At 51.7% G+C, this 14,388-nt stretch overlaps 1 protein-coding gene across 3 annotated transcripts in view; it reads left to right on the plus strand.

The window, feature by feature from the left end:
* Positions 1-1,279: 1,279 nt before the first annotated feature.
* Positions 1,280-14,388, plus strand: part of Pald1 (phosphatase domain containing paladin 1) — a 57,897-nt gene continuing 44,788 nt past the window's right edge. The window contains exons 1-2 of one of the 3 annotated variants that reach the window (XM_048338947.1): positions 1,587-1,815; positions 12,721-12,872. The gene's annotated coding sequence lies outside the window, so the exon portion shown is untranslated. Of the gene's footprint in view, positions 1,416-1,586; positions 1,816-12,720; positions 12,873-14,388 lie in introns of those variants that run through there. The other 2 variants (XM_048338950.1, XM_048338948.1) reach the window with 2 other exon arrangements.

Consider the following 14,388-nt stretch of genomic DNA (forward strand, 5'->3'; position numbering starts at 1 on the left):
CTGATGGAAGCTCTGCTGGACCCAAGGTCCCCCTGCTTCTTCAGGCCCCTCCTGGGCTTTGCTCCCCACTTTACGGGTGGGGCAGGAGGAGGCCTGAGGAGGTCAAGTGGTCCCTGGGCTGGGGTTTCCCAATGTACTAAAGTAGGGATAATGAGCCAGGTACTGAGCCACCTGTAATCTTAGCTATTCTGGAGGTTGAGATCTGAGGATCGAAGTTCAAATGTAGCCCAAGCAAGAAAATCTATGACTCTTATCTCCAATTAGCCACCAAAAGGCCTGAAGAGGAGGTATGGCTTAAGTGGTAGAACCACAGACTTGAGCAAAAAGCTAAGGGGCAGTGGCCAGGCCCTTGAGTTCAAGCCCCAGTACACACACACACACACACACACACACACACACACACACACACACACACAATCAGCCAGATGAGGCACTTGAAACCTAGGTGCTCAAGACCTGGGCAGACTACCCCTGATGAGTTCTCTTTCTTTTCTTTAGTTCGTCTTGGGGCTGTGAACCCATTTCCTTAATGCCGGACTTCGAGCCTTCATTCTGGGCCCTCAGGTTCTTCGGCAGGTCGGACCTCGCTTGCTAGCTCTGATTTGGGGTTAGGCAGGTAGTGACAGGTGAGGAAGAAGGATTTCTTCTTGTGGAGTGGAGAGAGGGCGGAAGTGACTCACCAAACACAGCCAAGCAGGGCTGCCGGAGAGGAAGCAGCCCTGAGTGCCAGAAGTGCCAACGTGGGAGCCAGCGGGGGCGCGTGAGCTCCGGGCTGGTTTCAGCAGAGGGGTCGTGGGGCTGTGCCGAAGCCCAGTACTAGCCAGAATGGCTCCGTTAGGCGGGAAGGCCCCACGGGGTGCATCGTTGCTTGCAGTGACCGAGTCCCTTTCTCTGCTAGTTCCTGCTCTGCAGGTCCCTTTTCGCGTCTGAGCGCGTTCCCCAGCAAGTCAGGGGCTTAGAAGTAGCCCACAATTTGACAGTCTGCTTTTGAGGGGCTCGTCCTTGAACACCTGGAGTGGGTCGAACTCAAGATGTCAATCGCCTATCTCAGGTTGCACTATCCAGCGAGAGTAATTCCAGAGTCCAATGCTCGCCTCGTTCCCGCTGAGGCTTGGCCTGGCTTTTAAAAAGAAGACCGCGGGAGGCGAGGGAAACCGGGTCCACCAACGCCCGGGAGCCAGAGTCGGGGAGGGGGGTGTGGCGCTTACAAGCGTTTGCATTTTTGAGGTTGGATGTGGGGCTTGGGTATCTTCCAGAACGAGCCGAACTCAGGTCGAAGGAAGAGGAACTGACTTCCCAGTCAGTCAGTCTCCTCCTGCGGAGGGAGGAAGCGGGCCGGGAAGTTGGGCACAGCGGTTTCCAGCCCCGGTAGACCCCGCGGCTCGGGCATCCCGAGCGCGCGGACCCGGACTTGGGTGAGTGTATCTTTAAATCCAAGCCCCCCGCCCCCTCGGCGGAGGGGCCGGGGCTCCGGCGGGCCGGGGCGGCGGCGGGCCTGGTGATTGGCGGTCGGGCCGGGTCCGCCCCCGGCGTGGGGGACGCGGGCGCGGGGCTGCGGCGCGGCGCGCACTGGCCGAGCGCGCAGCGACCTGGCGCGGGCTCGGCTCTCGCGTTCTCGACCCGTGCAGCACTCCAGCCCGCCAGCCGCGGGAGCCGCCTCCGCCCCCGGATGGGCTGAGGAAGTCGGGAGGGTGGGGGATCCAGCCGGAGCCCGCGCGGAGAGCGCCCCGCCGCTGCCTGACTCGGCGCCCGCAATCCGGGCGCGGCGCACCGGCCACTGCTGCACGGATGTCCCCCGGAGCTGCGGGCTGGCAGGTACCGACGCGTGCGGGGCCCGGGGCCGGCTCGGGGAGGGAGGATCGGAGGCCACACACGCACTATCCAACCCCCTGGGAGGAGAGGTCCTGGGACCCCCTTCCGTTCCCCCAAACTCGCCTGGGGCAAGCAGGACCTCCTAGATTGAAGAGAGCGATTCTTCAGGGGCTTGCTTGTAGGTGGGGCTCTGGACTGAACCACTCCCTTGAGGTTACCCCTGCAACTGGGGGCGACATGGGCTGGCGACACCTCCACTTTCATGGCTAGGCCGGGAGCGTGGGCTTCACGGCGAGGTCCAGAGATGGCGTCTCTGGGCGCATCTGAAGGGCGCTTGAGGCCCTGAGAGGGCACGGGTTTGATGATTGTTTTGTGGCACCCTCTTTTTCTGTTGGGGGAGGGCAGGAAGAGGGAACCGTCTGTGTTTCAACTTCCGAGGCCAGGATGGTTAGAATGCTGCCCTGAGAAATCAAACATGGGAGAAAAGCCCCTGGTCTGGCTCAGGAAGCTTGGGGCAGCTCTGCTCTCCTCCCCAGAGTCTCCTGGCATCAGCCTTGCAAGAGTGTCCAGCCCCAGTGACTCAACACCTGTTGGATGCTAGCCTCTGGGCCAGGCCTGGAGGGTGGGGATGGTGGGCAGACACCCCCCCCCCCCAGCATTTTATCCTCAGGAGGCTCAGCCCTACAGGGGGAAGACAAGCCAAACACAAGAAGTCTTGGATGAAGAGGTTTGATACCAGTCTTGGGCAGATGTCAGTGGAAATGCCAGGAGGCTGCGTAGACATAGGCCTTTGGCACAGTGATGCAGGCGTCTCTACAGGTGCCATACTGGGGTCTAGGTCTCAGGCAGCCTTGTGAATGTGCTTCAGGGGCCTGGCTGCCTCCCCATCCTCTTTTTCTCCTCGGCTTTGTCAGGACCTCACTCCATTCCCAGGGCTGTGGAGAGCTGAGGAGATTTTACCTCTACTCCCAGATTTTGTTTGGTTTTGGGGTTTAGAATACCCATTTGCTTTCTCTGGTCCAACTGAACACAGTATTCTGCTAGCTGCTCTGGGATCCCTGCGTTTGGGGGTTTTTAAGCCAGTCCTGTAGGAGATTAAGAAGCCAGCAGGAGGAAGTCCTCACTTCCTTTCTGAAGAGCTTCCATGACTGGGGGTGGATGGGGAGGCTGGGAGGCATGGGCCAGACGCGGTTTCCTGTGAGGGCAGACAGACCTAAGGTGGTTGGGTGGTGTGCTCCCTTCCCTGGGGTTGGGCTGTGCAGGGTGGAGCCTGGGGCAGCTCTGAAGTCTTTTTTTCCAGGGTCTGCTGTATCTGCTGCTCAGCTCTTTCTCCATTGTCCTTGGCAGAGCATCCTTTGTGGAGGTGGCAGTGCATGTATGCCATGGCCTTGGGTTCTGTTCTGGGAGTGGGAGTTGCTGAGCTTGCAGAAGCCCTTGGCCAGCATTGTGGTAACACACCCACCCTCCTCCAACAGGTACACACACAGACCAGGTCACCCAGGCTCAGGTAGAGATGCCCACGCAGGTAGAGATATGGTCATGTGGGCAGAATCAGAGAGGAACTGGTCATGTGTATAGGAGACTAGGGGTGGGAAGACAATGTGGTGGACAGTCAGTAGAGGGACATAGATATGTGCAGGGATAGTTGAATATGGACATGTCAGTAGGACCCACATCTGAGCCATCGACACATGTGGAAACCAGTCTATACTATCCTGGGATTTGGAGCTACCCCACATGGGAGACAGATGTGTAAGTGTAGGCATACACATAGGTGAACCCACCAGGGCACAGAAATGGAGGTGAGCTGACCTAAGCACACCTGGACTCCCAGGGGAGATACTCAGCAGAGGTGCCAGGGCCTGGGGAGGGGGCTGAGAGATGAAGTCTGAGAGACACTTTGCTCTGTCTTCGCTCATGGTTGTGTGATAACCATGTTCCAGACATTGTCCTGTTTGAAGTGGTGATGAGACAGGGGCTCTTGTTGTGTGGCTTAATTTTTAGACTCCCACTTTGGGGTTAATTTGAGCAACAATGAGCTCTATTTCTTGCTTTATATTGAGAGTTACCCTGCAAATTACAGAGTAGGGCTTATGCCTAGGCACCAACAGGAGTCCGGCCCCCCCTCCCCCCGTCCTGGGGCTTGAACTCTGGATCTGAGCACTGTCCCTGAGCTCCTTTTGCTCAAGACTAGCATTCTACCACTTGAGCCACAGCTCCACACCCTAGTTAATTAATTCTGTGATTAATTGTAGGTAAGAGTCTCACAGACTTTCCTGCGTGTGCTGTCCTTAAACTGAAATCCTCAACTCTCAGCCTCCTGAATAGCTTGGGTTATTTGTGAGCTGCTGACACCAACAGAGGTTTTTGAATCTTTGATTATCCTCCTTTGTGGACCTCTGGGCTTCCCAAAGTTGGGCCAGGTGGCCCCAGGATAGCAGAACTACCTGGCTGTGAGATTTTTCTGCTGTACCCAGGCTTGCTGGTCTGGTAGGGATGGGTCTTTCTGGCCCACTCCCCCTCCCCCTTTCTACAGATATGCAAATAGTCTGTGATGAGAGCCATTGCCCCTGGCATGGATGCTTTCCCTTCCTCTGGGCAGGGGCCTTTCTAGCCCAACCTGGCATCTGGGAGCCAGCCCAGATCCTAGATACAGTGTGACACCAATTGCTTGAGTGACCTTGCTTGTAACATTAAGCAAGTTACTTAATGTCTTATTGCCTCATCTTTAAGTGGGGCCAGTAACTCCGGCCCTTGGGGAGGGTTAATGGGTGAAAGTCAATGGAAGCCATGTGGCACTCAGTCAGCTTGGGGGCACTGATCAGAGCCTCACTGGTCTTGAAGGCTCCTGAGCTTCCTCAGCAGCCAGGTGCCTGTTCTGGGGGTCTGGGCCAAGGTTGGCAGCTCTCATTTGAAAGTTGGAGTACTTTGTTCTCCCAGCCCACCAACCCCTCCTAGCCCTGGGGGACCTCCAGGCAGGGTCAGGAAATGGCAGGCTGGGTGTGTGGAAGTTTGGGCCTGCTGCCTGCTGGGCCTCTGGGAGGGGAGCCAGTGGTTTGCTAAGAATAGCCCCAAATCATGGTTCTGGCTTTCCAGTGGACAGCCCTGCCTCTCTCCATCCCAGACCAAGGCTCTTTGCAGACGGCCTTTTTATGTTTCCTATAACTGGCATGTGGCACAGGAATGGGTTGGGAGCTGCTGGCTCTGCTGGCTCTGCTGGCTGAGGGCCCTGCTCCCATTCCCAGGCCTTTGTCTGAGACCTGGGAATGAGAAGGTGGGGGATCACTGGCTTTTGTAAAAATCCCCCAGTTCATATTCTACCCAAGAGCTTGTCTTGACAGCTGCTCCCATGGCCAGCTTCTTATCTCCCCCCAAGAATACTACTGGATCTAGATTCCTTCCCCTCCCTCCCTGGATGTGTGGCCTTCAGCAGCAGATTTAATCTCGCTGTGTCTGGGTTTCTTTGTGGGACAGTCTCATAAGAATGCCACAGGGATGAGAGGAGTTAGCACTTGATTTTCCGTCCATGGCCCTGGGTTATGAAGTTCAGGGGAACAAGGTGTGGATTCCATTCTGCCCCTTCCAGCAGAGGAGTAAGGAACAAGACACATACATAACACATACGTGCACTGTGCCATACCCCACTGCTGTCCAATAGGCCAGGTTGGTGGTGCCCATAGCTGGAGCTGGAGAGAGGGAGCAGCCTACCTGAAGGAAGGTGACACATGTAGGCATTGCAAGAGGGCCAGAAATTTGCAGATCTTCCCTAGAAGGATCCACTGAGCCAAGGTGTGGCAGCCCCAGGGACTTACATATTTCCTGAACCTGGCCTGTGGATTGGCTGTGGCTCTGAGAAGTGTCCTGCCGGGACTGGGACTGGGACATTCTGGTGAGGGACACAGGTGGTCTGAGCTTTCTGTTGGCCATGGTCCTTGCACAGGTTCTGGGGTTCTGGAAACTGGGTGTGTCCCTGTGGGCCCTGGGGGATGCTCAGAGAACAGGAGCTTTTAGGAGTTCTGGGAGAAGAGGATGTGGTGCTGAGCCAGCTGGGGATCCCTTGAGAAATGGTGGAGACTGGGTCTGGGGACATGTAGGGGGGAGTGGTGGGTGTCCTGAGATGACCGGGGACCTGGCTAGTCGCTGTGTCTTGCTGAACTCCAGGCCATGCCAGCCCTGTAGGCCATGCTACCCTGTGCTGTCCCTTCCTGGAGTAGAGGACAGGGATACTGGGAAGATTCTGTTTGGAAAGCTCAAAGGGGGAAACATCTCCTTTTCCTGGAACTGGAGAGCCTCATGAAGGTGTTAATTAACTCTTCTGCTGTTTACAAGAGGCTGGTAGATGTGTCATCTTCAGCTGCCACCCTGCAGTGACTAGGACCCCTGAAGTAGGTACTCCTCTGCTCCCCAGGGCAGCCCCCCATCAGAGCTCCAGGGCCCTGGTTGGCAGAGCCCTGCTCTCACCTAGCCTGAGTGTTTTATTGGATACCATCTTCATGCACCCACAGTGTCCCAATGCAGCCATATCTGATAGAGAAACTCAGGACCTTCCGAGTTTGCAGCCTGTGCAGCTCTGCCTGGCCTACTCCAAGGCTTGTCAGCAAGCTCTGGTTTCCTGGAGCAGGGGAGAGAAAGGCCCTTCCTAAGGCTGAGGTGGAAGCCTGCAGTGGATCTCTCCTCCTGGGAGCTCAGGATGGGGCCTGAAGCATGGCCTTGTGTAAGTAAGCTCTGGGCAGGCAGTTGGCTGGACCAAATTTTCTTTTCTTTTCTTTTTTCCCCCTCTGCTTCCTTTTAAAAAAGAATTTCCTTCCACTAAGGTGGGGTTCACTTGACATAAGGTTAACCATTTAAAATGCAGCACGCAGATTTAGTGGTGTGCAATTCATTCACAGTGCTGTGCAACCACTGTTTCTATTGAGCTCCAAAACACATTCTGCATCCCAAAAGGAAACCTGTACTTAGCAGTTAAACCCTGTTCCCTTCTCTTATTTAAAAAAAAAAACACCCAAGAGGGGCTGGGGATATGGCCTAGTGGCAAGAGTGCTTGCCTCGTATACATGAGGCCCTGGGTTCAATTCCCCAGCACCACATATACAGAAAATGGCCAGAAGTGTCCCTGTGGCTCAAGTGGCAGAGTGCTAGCCTTGAGCAAAAAGAAGCCAGGGACAGTGCTCAGGCCCTGAGTCCAAGCCCAGGACTGGCCAAAAAAAAAAAAAAAAAACCCCCCAAAAAACCCCCCAAGAAAATAAAATAGCTGTTTATTGAGGAATATACACTATGAAATCTATGCCCACTGTTTATTTATTTTTTTGCTGATCCTGGGGCTTGAACTCAGGGCCTGGCGCAGTCCCTGAGCTTCTTTTTCTCAAGGCTAGCCTTCTATTACTTGAGCCACAGCACCATTTCTGGCCTTTTCTGAGTAGTTTATTGGAGATAAGAATCTCATAGACTTTTCTGCCCAGGCCAGCTTCAAATCCAGATCCTCAGATCTCAGCTAGGATTACAGATGTGAACTACTAGCACCTGGCTTTTTTTTTTTTTTTTTCTTTCTCTCTCTCCATACTGGGGCTTAAGTAGGTTCCCATGTTTTTGCCTGGATTATGTTCTTCCTATTTACACCTCTGGCATAGTAGGTGTATACTACCATGCCTGACTAATTTGTTGAGATGAAGTCTTGCTAACTTTTTATGTGGACTTGCTTGGAATTAGGCTCCTTCCATTCTCAGCCTCCCTAGTAGATAGGATTGTAGGTAGACAGTAGATGTGAACTTTAGCTATACACTTAGTTCATTGTTTTAGGGTAGAGTAGTATTCTTTTTTTTTTTTTTTTTTTTGGCCAGTCCTGGGCCTTGGACTCAGGGCTTGAGCACTGTCCCTGGCTTCTTCCCGCTCAAGGCTAGCACTCTGCCACTTGAGCCACAGCGCCGCCTCTGGCCGTTTTCTGTATATGTGGTGCTGGGGAATCGAACCTAGGGCCTCGTGTGTCCGAGGCAGGCACTCTTGCCACTAGGCTATATCCCCAGCCCATAGAGTAGTATTCTAGTGTGTGGAATATGTTGTAGTAAGTTCACCTTATTTGTGGATTTACTTATTTATTTACTTACTTTTTGTACCAGCCTGGGGCCTGAACTCAGGGCTTGGGCCCTGTCCCTGAGCTTTTGTGCTCATGGCTAGTACTCTACCCCTTTGAGCCACAGTACCATGTCTGGCCTTTTGGTAGTTAATTGGAGATAAGCATCTCATGGACTTTCCTGCCCAGGCTGGCTTTAAATTACAATTCTCAGATCTCAGCTTCCTGAGTAGCAAGGATTACAGGCGTGAGTCACTGATGCCCAGCCTTATTTATGGATTTACTATGCAGTTTTTGATCAAGCATAGTAAAAAAAATCACCCCGCAAAATCAAAAGAAATTTCAAAACAAAAAATGTTAAATTATGCAACATAGTTGATTCTGGGCTCTTTGTCAGTGCCATAATGTGGTCACTTGTGTCCAAACAACATCATTGTGTGATCTGATTAATGTTTCTTTGCCCTTAATTTTGTGAAAATAAAGTATGCCCCCCCAAAAAAGCAAATGGTCCCTAAAATCAAGATAAAAGTAATGGTGAACCTTCCAGCCCCTAAAGGACATGTGAGTTTAATGTGAGTGACAAAGTGACAATGTGGAGCTGTTGAAAGGCTGCATGCCTTTTTTTTTTTTTTTGTCAGTTGTGGGGCTTGAACTCTGGACCTGGATGCTGTCCCTGAGCTCTTCAGTTCAAGGCCAGTGTTCTACCACTTGAGCCACAGTACCACTTCCAGTTTTCTGGTGGTTATTTGGAGATGAGTCCAACAGACTTTCTTGCCTGGACTGGCTTTGAACCATAATCCTCAGAACTCAGCCTCCTGAGAAGCTAAGATTACAGTCATGAGCAACCAGCGCCTGGCTAAGGCTGCATGTCTTTATGCAAGGAGAGAATGAATGAAGCATCTGTAGCATTTGAGACAAGAAGAAAGATGGAGTTTTGGGTGGGTAGTATTCATGTGGACAGCAGTGATTTTTGTTTCACGTTAAGGATGCTCAATTTGAGATTTTTAGGAACTGAATTCTGGGTCTTGAGCACTCTTGGCCATATAGCTATGGATACCAAGGGTCTAATATGAGTTAAAAGGAGAAAGTAGTTATCTTTATAAAAGATTCAAGTAGCAGCTTCAGGGAGAGAAAGCAAAATGTAGAACTCCCCTTTCCAGGCCTTATATCCTGTCTCCTCCCTAGAGAAGATGCCGTCGGCTTGGCATTTTCCCTGTGCCCCTGCCTTGTGGTCTTTGGCTTGGGTCTGTAAAGGAGATGGTACCGGGCATGGCTGTGGGACCTACTTTTTCCATTTGGCCATGGTCTCAGGGAACCCCTCTATTTCCAGCTCCCCACCCCACCCCCAGATGGGAGCCTGGGGCTCATGAACAAGCTCTGGGGAGCTAGAATGGGGGCTGCTTGGAAGTGGTAAGTTGAGAATTCAGAGTAGGATTCTAGGGAGGGAGGCATCAGAGCAGAAGCCATTAGCCCATCCTAAACAGCTGGGGGTCTGTGCTGGGGGCTGGATGGCAAGGGGTCTGGGTGAGCACGTGTGTCCTCCCCCCTCCTCCTCCTCTTGATCCCCAGCAGTCAGCAGGGACTTCCTCTTCCTGTCTCTGTGAAGTGTTGTTGGAAGCAAGAGGCCCCAACAGAGGCAGTTTGTTAGGTCTACAGAAGAGCCCTGGGACTGCAAGAAGGGATGACTCCTCTCCATGGCTTGCGTTCTAGAAGCCCCAGGAAGTCCTTGCTGAGAGAACTCTTTCCTGGGCAGAAGTGTGCCTGGTGCTGGCCTTAGTAACAGCAGTCCTTTCCAATGTGTGTGTGTGTGTGTGTGTGTGTGTGTGCGTGTGTGCATGCGCGTGTGCACTTGGGTCTGCCTCCAGAGGAAGGGGCTGCCTGCACTCAGATGTTTGTGTTCATAGCTTCCTGGACCCCTGCTTGTCAAGTCTTAGAGGCTTTGAGTCCCTGTTCTCTGTTTACTCCTTGATTCTGCCATGCATATATATCCATGCCCAGATGAAACCTATTCCTGTGTGTTTGACACTGCTGGTTTCCCTTGCTTTTAATTTTTTTTTTCTAATTTAAGAATTCCAAGGAGTGTGTGAATCTTGTGATATGAGTTAAGTTCCAGGAAACTTGTGTGTTGAGGGTGCAGGCAGCCAGCTGGGGTTGTCTTGCCACCCAGGGTCTCAGGGACCCCGTAGTAGCGGGTAGAAGAAAGAAGCCCTGGGAGGGATATTTCCCTGGGAATTCTCTAGCCCCGTGCTGCCTCTGAGGGTAATAAAGCATACAGTTTAGTATATTCAGCTTTTAGTGTATTCTGTGTAGAGCTGTGCATCTATCACTAAAATCTACTTTGACAACATTTTCATCATCTCCCAAAGATACCCTGTACTCACTAATAGCCATAGCCTGGCCCAGCCACTGTGTGTGTCTCTGTTGTGGTGTTGTATAAGTGTCCACTGTGTGTGTCTCTGTTGTGGTGTTGTATAAGTGTGTTCATAGGTGCTTTTTATGGACATTCTTTCAAAGGAAAGTAACCCTTGTTGGTCTCTGTTATTCATATTTGAATATAACAGGGCTTCTTCTCTTTCTTGTACTTCAATAGGTTTTTATTTAGCTATAAAACAAATGGAGGGCACAGGGTCTGGAGCTCAGTGGTAGAGCACTTTCCTAACATGTGTAAGAACGATTCTAGAATGGATCCTCAGTACTTGAAAATAGAAAAGTGATGGAATACTGAGGGAATCAGAAAGCCACCCCCTTTCCAGTGGGCAGTGCTGGTATCATTGGAAGGACCCTGGCTACCACTGGAATGGCCTGAGTGGTGTTGGTGGCACAGTGCCCAGCCTTGACCCTCTGCCTCTGTTACCTGCGCAATAATGTGAACCATGTGGGTGAGTGGATGACTTGGGGTAATCAGACCTCACAGTTAAGTCCAGACTGCCCGAGAGTGATCCCGAACATCTGCCCAAATGGGCACACACGATACTGCCGAGTTGGCTCATTTGATGGCAGATAAGAGTGAACAGTGGTGTCATTGAAACCCCACAGTGTGGCTCTTCAGCCTACTTCTCGTGAGAATCAGGAATTGGCATGGTCATCCATGGCCTTTGCCTGTTTTCCACTGATGCCATCCACGTGAGTGACCTGCTGGACCGCTGGGCAGGCAGCCTTTCATGGGGTACCACCAGGATGCTGTGGGGTTGGAGGTGGTCCATCTTCCCAGTCTATTTTCTGATTTGTTTGTGCCATTCCTATGCAATGTCAGTGGTCTTCTCAGAAAGAGGACTAGAAACAGGAGCAAACTCAAGCCTGTGCGGCACTGTTTGCTTATGGGATGATCAGAGAATGTGACCCTCCCCTCCCCTCCCCTCCCCTCCCCTCCCCTCCCCTCCCCTCCCCTCCCCTCCCCTCCCCTCCCCTCCCCTCCCGCTTATCGTAGGGCTTGAACACAGGGCCTAGGCGCTGTCCCTGAGCTTTTTTGCTCAAGGACTAGCACTCTATTGTGTTGAACACAGCACCACTTTTGGTTTTCTGGTGGTTAACTGGAGATAAGAGTCTCATGGACTTTCCTGCCCTGGCTGGCTTTGAACTGTGGTCCTTAGATCTCAGCCTTCTGAGTAGCTAAGCTTACAGCCATAAACCACCAGTGCCTTGCCTCTTTTACATGTATGTATTGGGATTTGAATTCTAGTCTTCACACTTGACAGTTTCCATACTGTTAACACAGCTGCGCCTTTAACCTTTTTTGTGTGTATGCTGGTTCTGGGGCTTGAACTCAGGGCCTAGACGTTATCTCGATGAATTTCTTTCTTTTTTTTTGTGTGTGTGTCCAGTCTTGGGGCTTGAACTCAGGGCTTGAACACTGTCCCTGAGCTTCTTTTTGCTCAAGGCTAGCACACTACCACTTGAGCCACAGCACCACTTCTGGCTTTTTCTGTATATGTGGTGCCCAGGGCTTCATGTATACGAGGCGAGCACTCTTGCTACTAGGCCACATTCCCAGCCCTCGATGAATTTCTTTTGCTCAAGGCCAGTGCTGGACCACTTGAGCCAGAGTTCTGTTTCTGAGTTTTTTTTTTTTTTTTTTTTGCCAGTCCTGGGGCTTGGACTCAGGGCCTGAGCACTGTCCCTGGCTTCTTTTTGCTCAAGGATAGCACTCTGCCACTTGAGCCACAGCGCCACTTCTGGCCGTTTTCTGTATATGTGGTGCTGGGGAATTGAACCCAGGGCCTCATGTATATGGGGCAAGCACTCTTGCCACTAGGCCATATCCCCAGCCCTGTTTCTGAGTTTTTGAAGATAGTTTATTAGAGATAAGAGTCTCATGGACTTTCCTGCCTGAGCTGGCTTGGAGCCATGATCTTCAGATTCCATTCTCCTAAGTAGCTAGGATTATAGATGTGAACCACTGGTACCCAGCTCTAACCTTTTAAAAAACTTTTCTTCTTTAAATTCTGGGGTGTTGAGAATCAAAGCCAGGACCTCATACATGCTAACTATAAACCCTACAACTCAGCTATAACCGCAGCCTCAAATTAGGCATTTTCACGTGTAAAATATAGTGGCACTCAGTACATTCATAATGTGGCAACGGTCATCTGTATCTAATTCTAAAATATTTTTATCAGCCATCCCCACTCCCCAAACCCCAGGGATATTAAGCAGCGGCTCCTGATTCCTCCTGCCTGGTCCCTGGCCCCTGGCCCCTGGCCCCTGCACTTAACATTACCTTGGCGTGGCTAGTTCTGGAAAGTCCCTGCGAATGGCATTGTGTCCTCTCTGGATAGATGGGCTCTGCCTTCCTGTTGCGCTGCACCAACCTCTGAAAGTTCCTCTCTCCTCACAGGGCCCAGGACCTGCTGCTTTCCCCTGAGTTTCTGGGGTATGGAAACTGCAGTCCCCGCTGTCTGCCCAGCCCTCCTGTGTACCTGCTCCCTGTCTGTCCCATTGGGGTTGGTGGCTACCCTGGGGAATTTTGCTGTTCAGCATCTATAAGTACCTACAAGTTGTCTGTCATTCTCATTCAGAAATAGTGGCTCATGGGCTGGGAATGTGGCCTAGTGGTAGAGTGCTTGCCTAGCATGCATGAAGCCCTGGGTTCAATTCCTCAGTACTACATAGACAGAAAAAGCCAGAAGTGGCGCTGTGGCTCAAGTGGTAGAGTGCTAGCCTTGAGCAAAAAGTGGCTCAGAGACAGTGCTGAGGCCCTGAGTTCAAGTCCTAGGACTGGCAAAAAAAAATAGTGGGCTAGGAGGTCCTACTATGTGTCCTTTCCCTTCAGAGTGGGTTACCCCTCTTCTGTCCTGAGCTGGCCAGGTACTGAGTGTCACTCCATGACTGTAGCAGTCTGCAAACTGGCCTGCGGTGTCTGCCCTTGTCCCCTCACCTTTCTAACGGAGCAGCTAGAGGGACTTTGTTAGCACATGGAGATCAGATCAGCATGACTCTCTGTCCTGGCCCCCTGTCAGTCTGTGGTGGCTTCTGGACCCCCACACCAGTACCATCTGCTTGCTCACATGGGCTGCTTCACAGGTCCTTTGGCATACCAGGTACCCTGTACCTCAGGACCTTTGCCATGGTTGTCTCCTCTACCCTCGATGCTTTTCCTTTGGAGAACACTGTCGCTTGCTATGTCACTTTCTTCAGAGTTTTCCTCCAACTTGAGCCCTACTTCTGGGTGTCCCTGTCTAAAATTCTTTTTGTTTTGTTTTGGTTTTGGCCAGTCCTGAGTGCTTGGAGCTCAGGGCCTGAGCACTGTCCCTGGCTTCTTTTTGCTCAAGGCCAGCACTCTACCTTCTTGAGCCACAGCACTACTTCTGGCTTTTTGTGTTAATGTGGTGCTGAGGAATCGAACCCAGGGCTTCATGCATGCTAGGCATTCTACTGCTAAACCACATTCTCAGCCCCTAAAAGTCTTATAGTTCTTCATAGCATCTGTTTTCCCAATTCCTGAGGTTTATTGCCATACCTCCCACTACCAGGGACATGACAGGCACTTTTTTCTGTGTTGCCAGCTCCTTGAGCCCTGTCTTACACGTCCTGAGTGCTCCAGAGATGTTTGTAGTACAGTTTTGTGATAGAAATGAAAAAAACCAATTTACAGATGAGGATGTCAGCCTCAGAAGGTCGGAGGAGCCAAGTGCCATGGCTCATGCCTATAACCCCAGCTACTCGGGAGGCTGAGATCTGGAGAATTGTGGTTTGAAGCCAGCCCAGGTAGAAAAGTCTATGAAATTCTATCTCTTAATTAATCAGCACAAAGCTGGACTGGAGGCATGGCTCAAACAGTAGAGTACCAAGCAAGCACAAGGGCTCTGAGTTCAAACCCCAGTACCATCAAAGTAATAATAGTAATACAAAGAAAAGTTGGTGGAACCTTGGCTCTTCATTCCCTGCCTAGTGCTCTTTTCCTGAGCCAAGTGTGCCTTCCTCTGCGCCAGCGTAGTGTGTCCCAGAATGCACACCCAGAGGGCTTGAGCCATGGAAGTGCCATGTCTGCCCCTATGGAGTTCAGGGCTCAC

This window comes from Perognathus longimembris, chromosome 2 (genome assembly GCF_023159225.1).
Source record: "Perognathus longimembris pacificus isolate PPM17 chromosome 2, ASM2315922v1, whole genome shotgun sequence".
Lineage (NCBI taxonomy): Eukaryota > Metazoa > Chordata > Mammalia > Rodentia > Heteromyidae > Perognathus > Perognathus longimembris.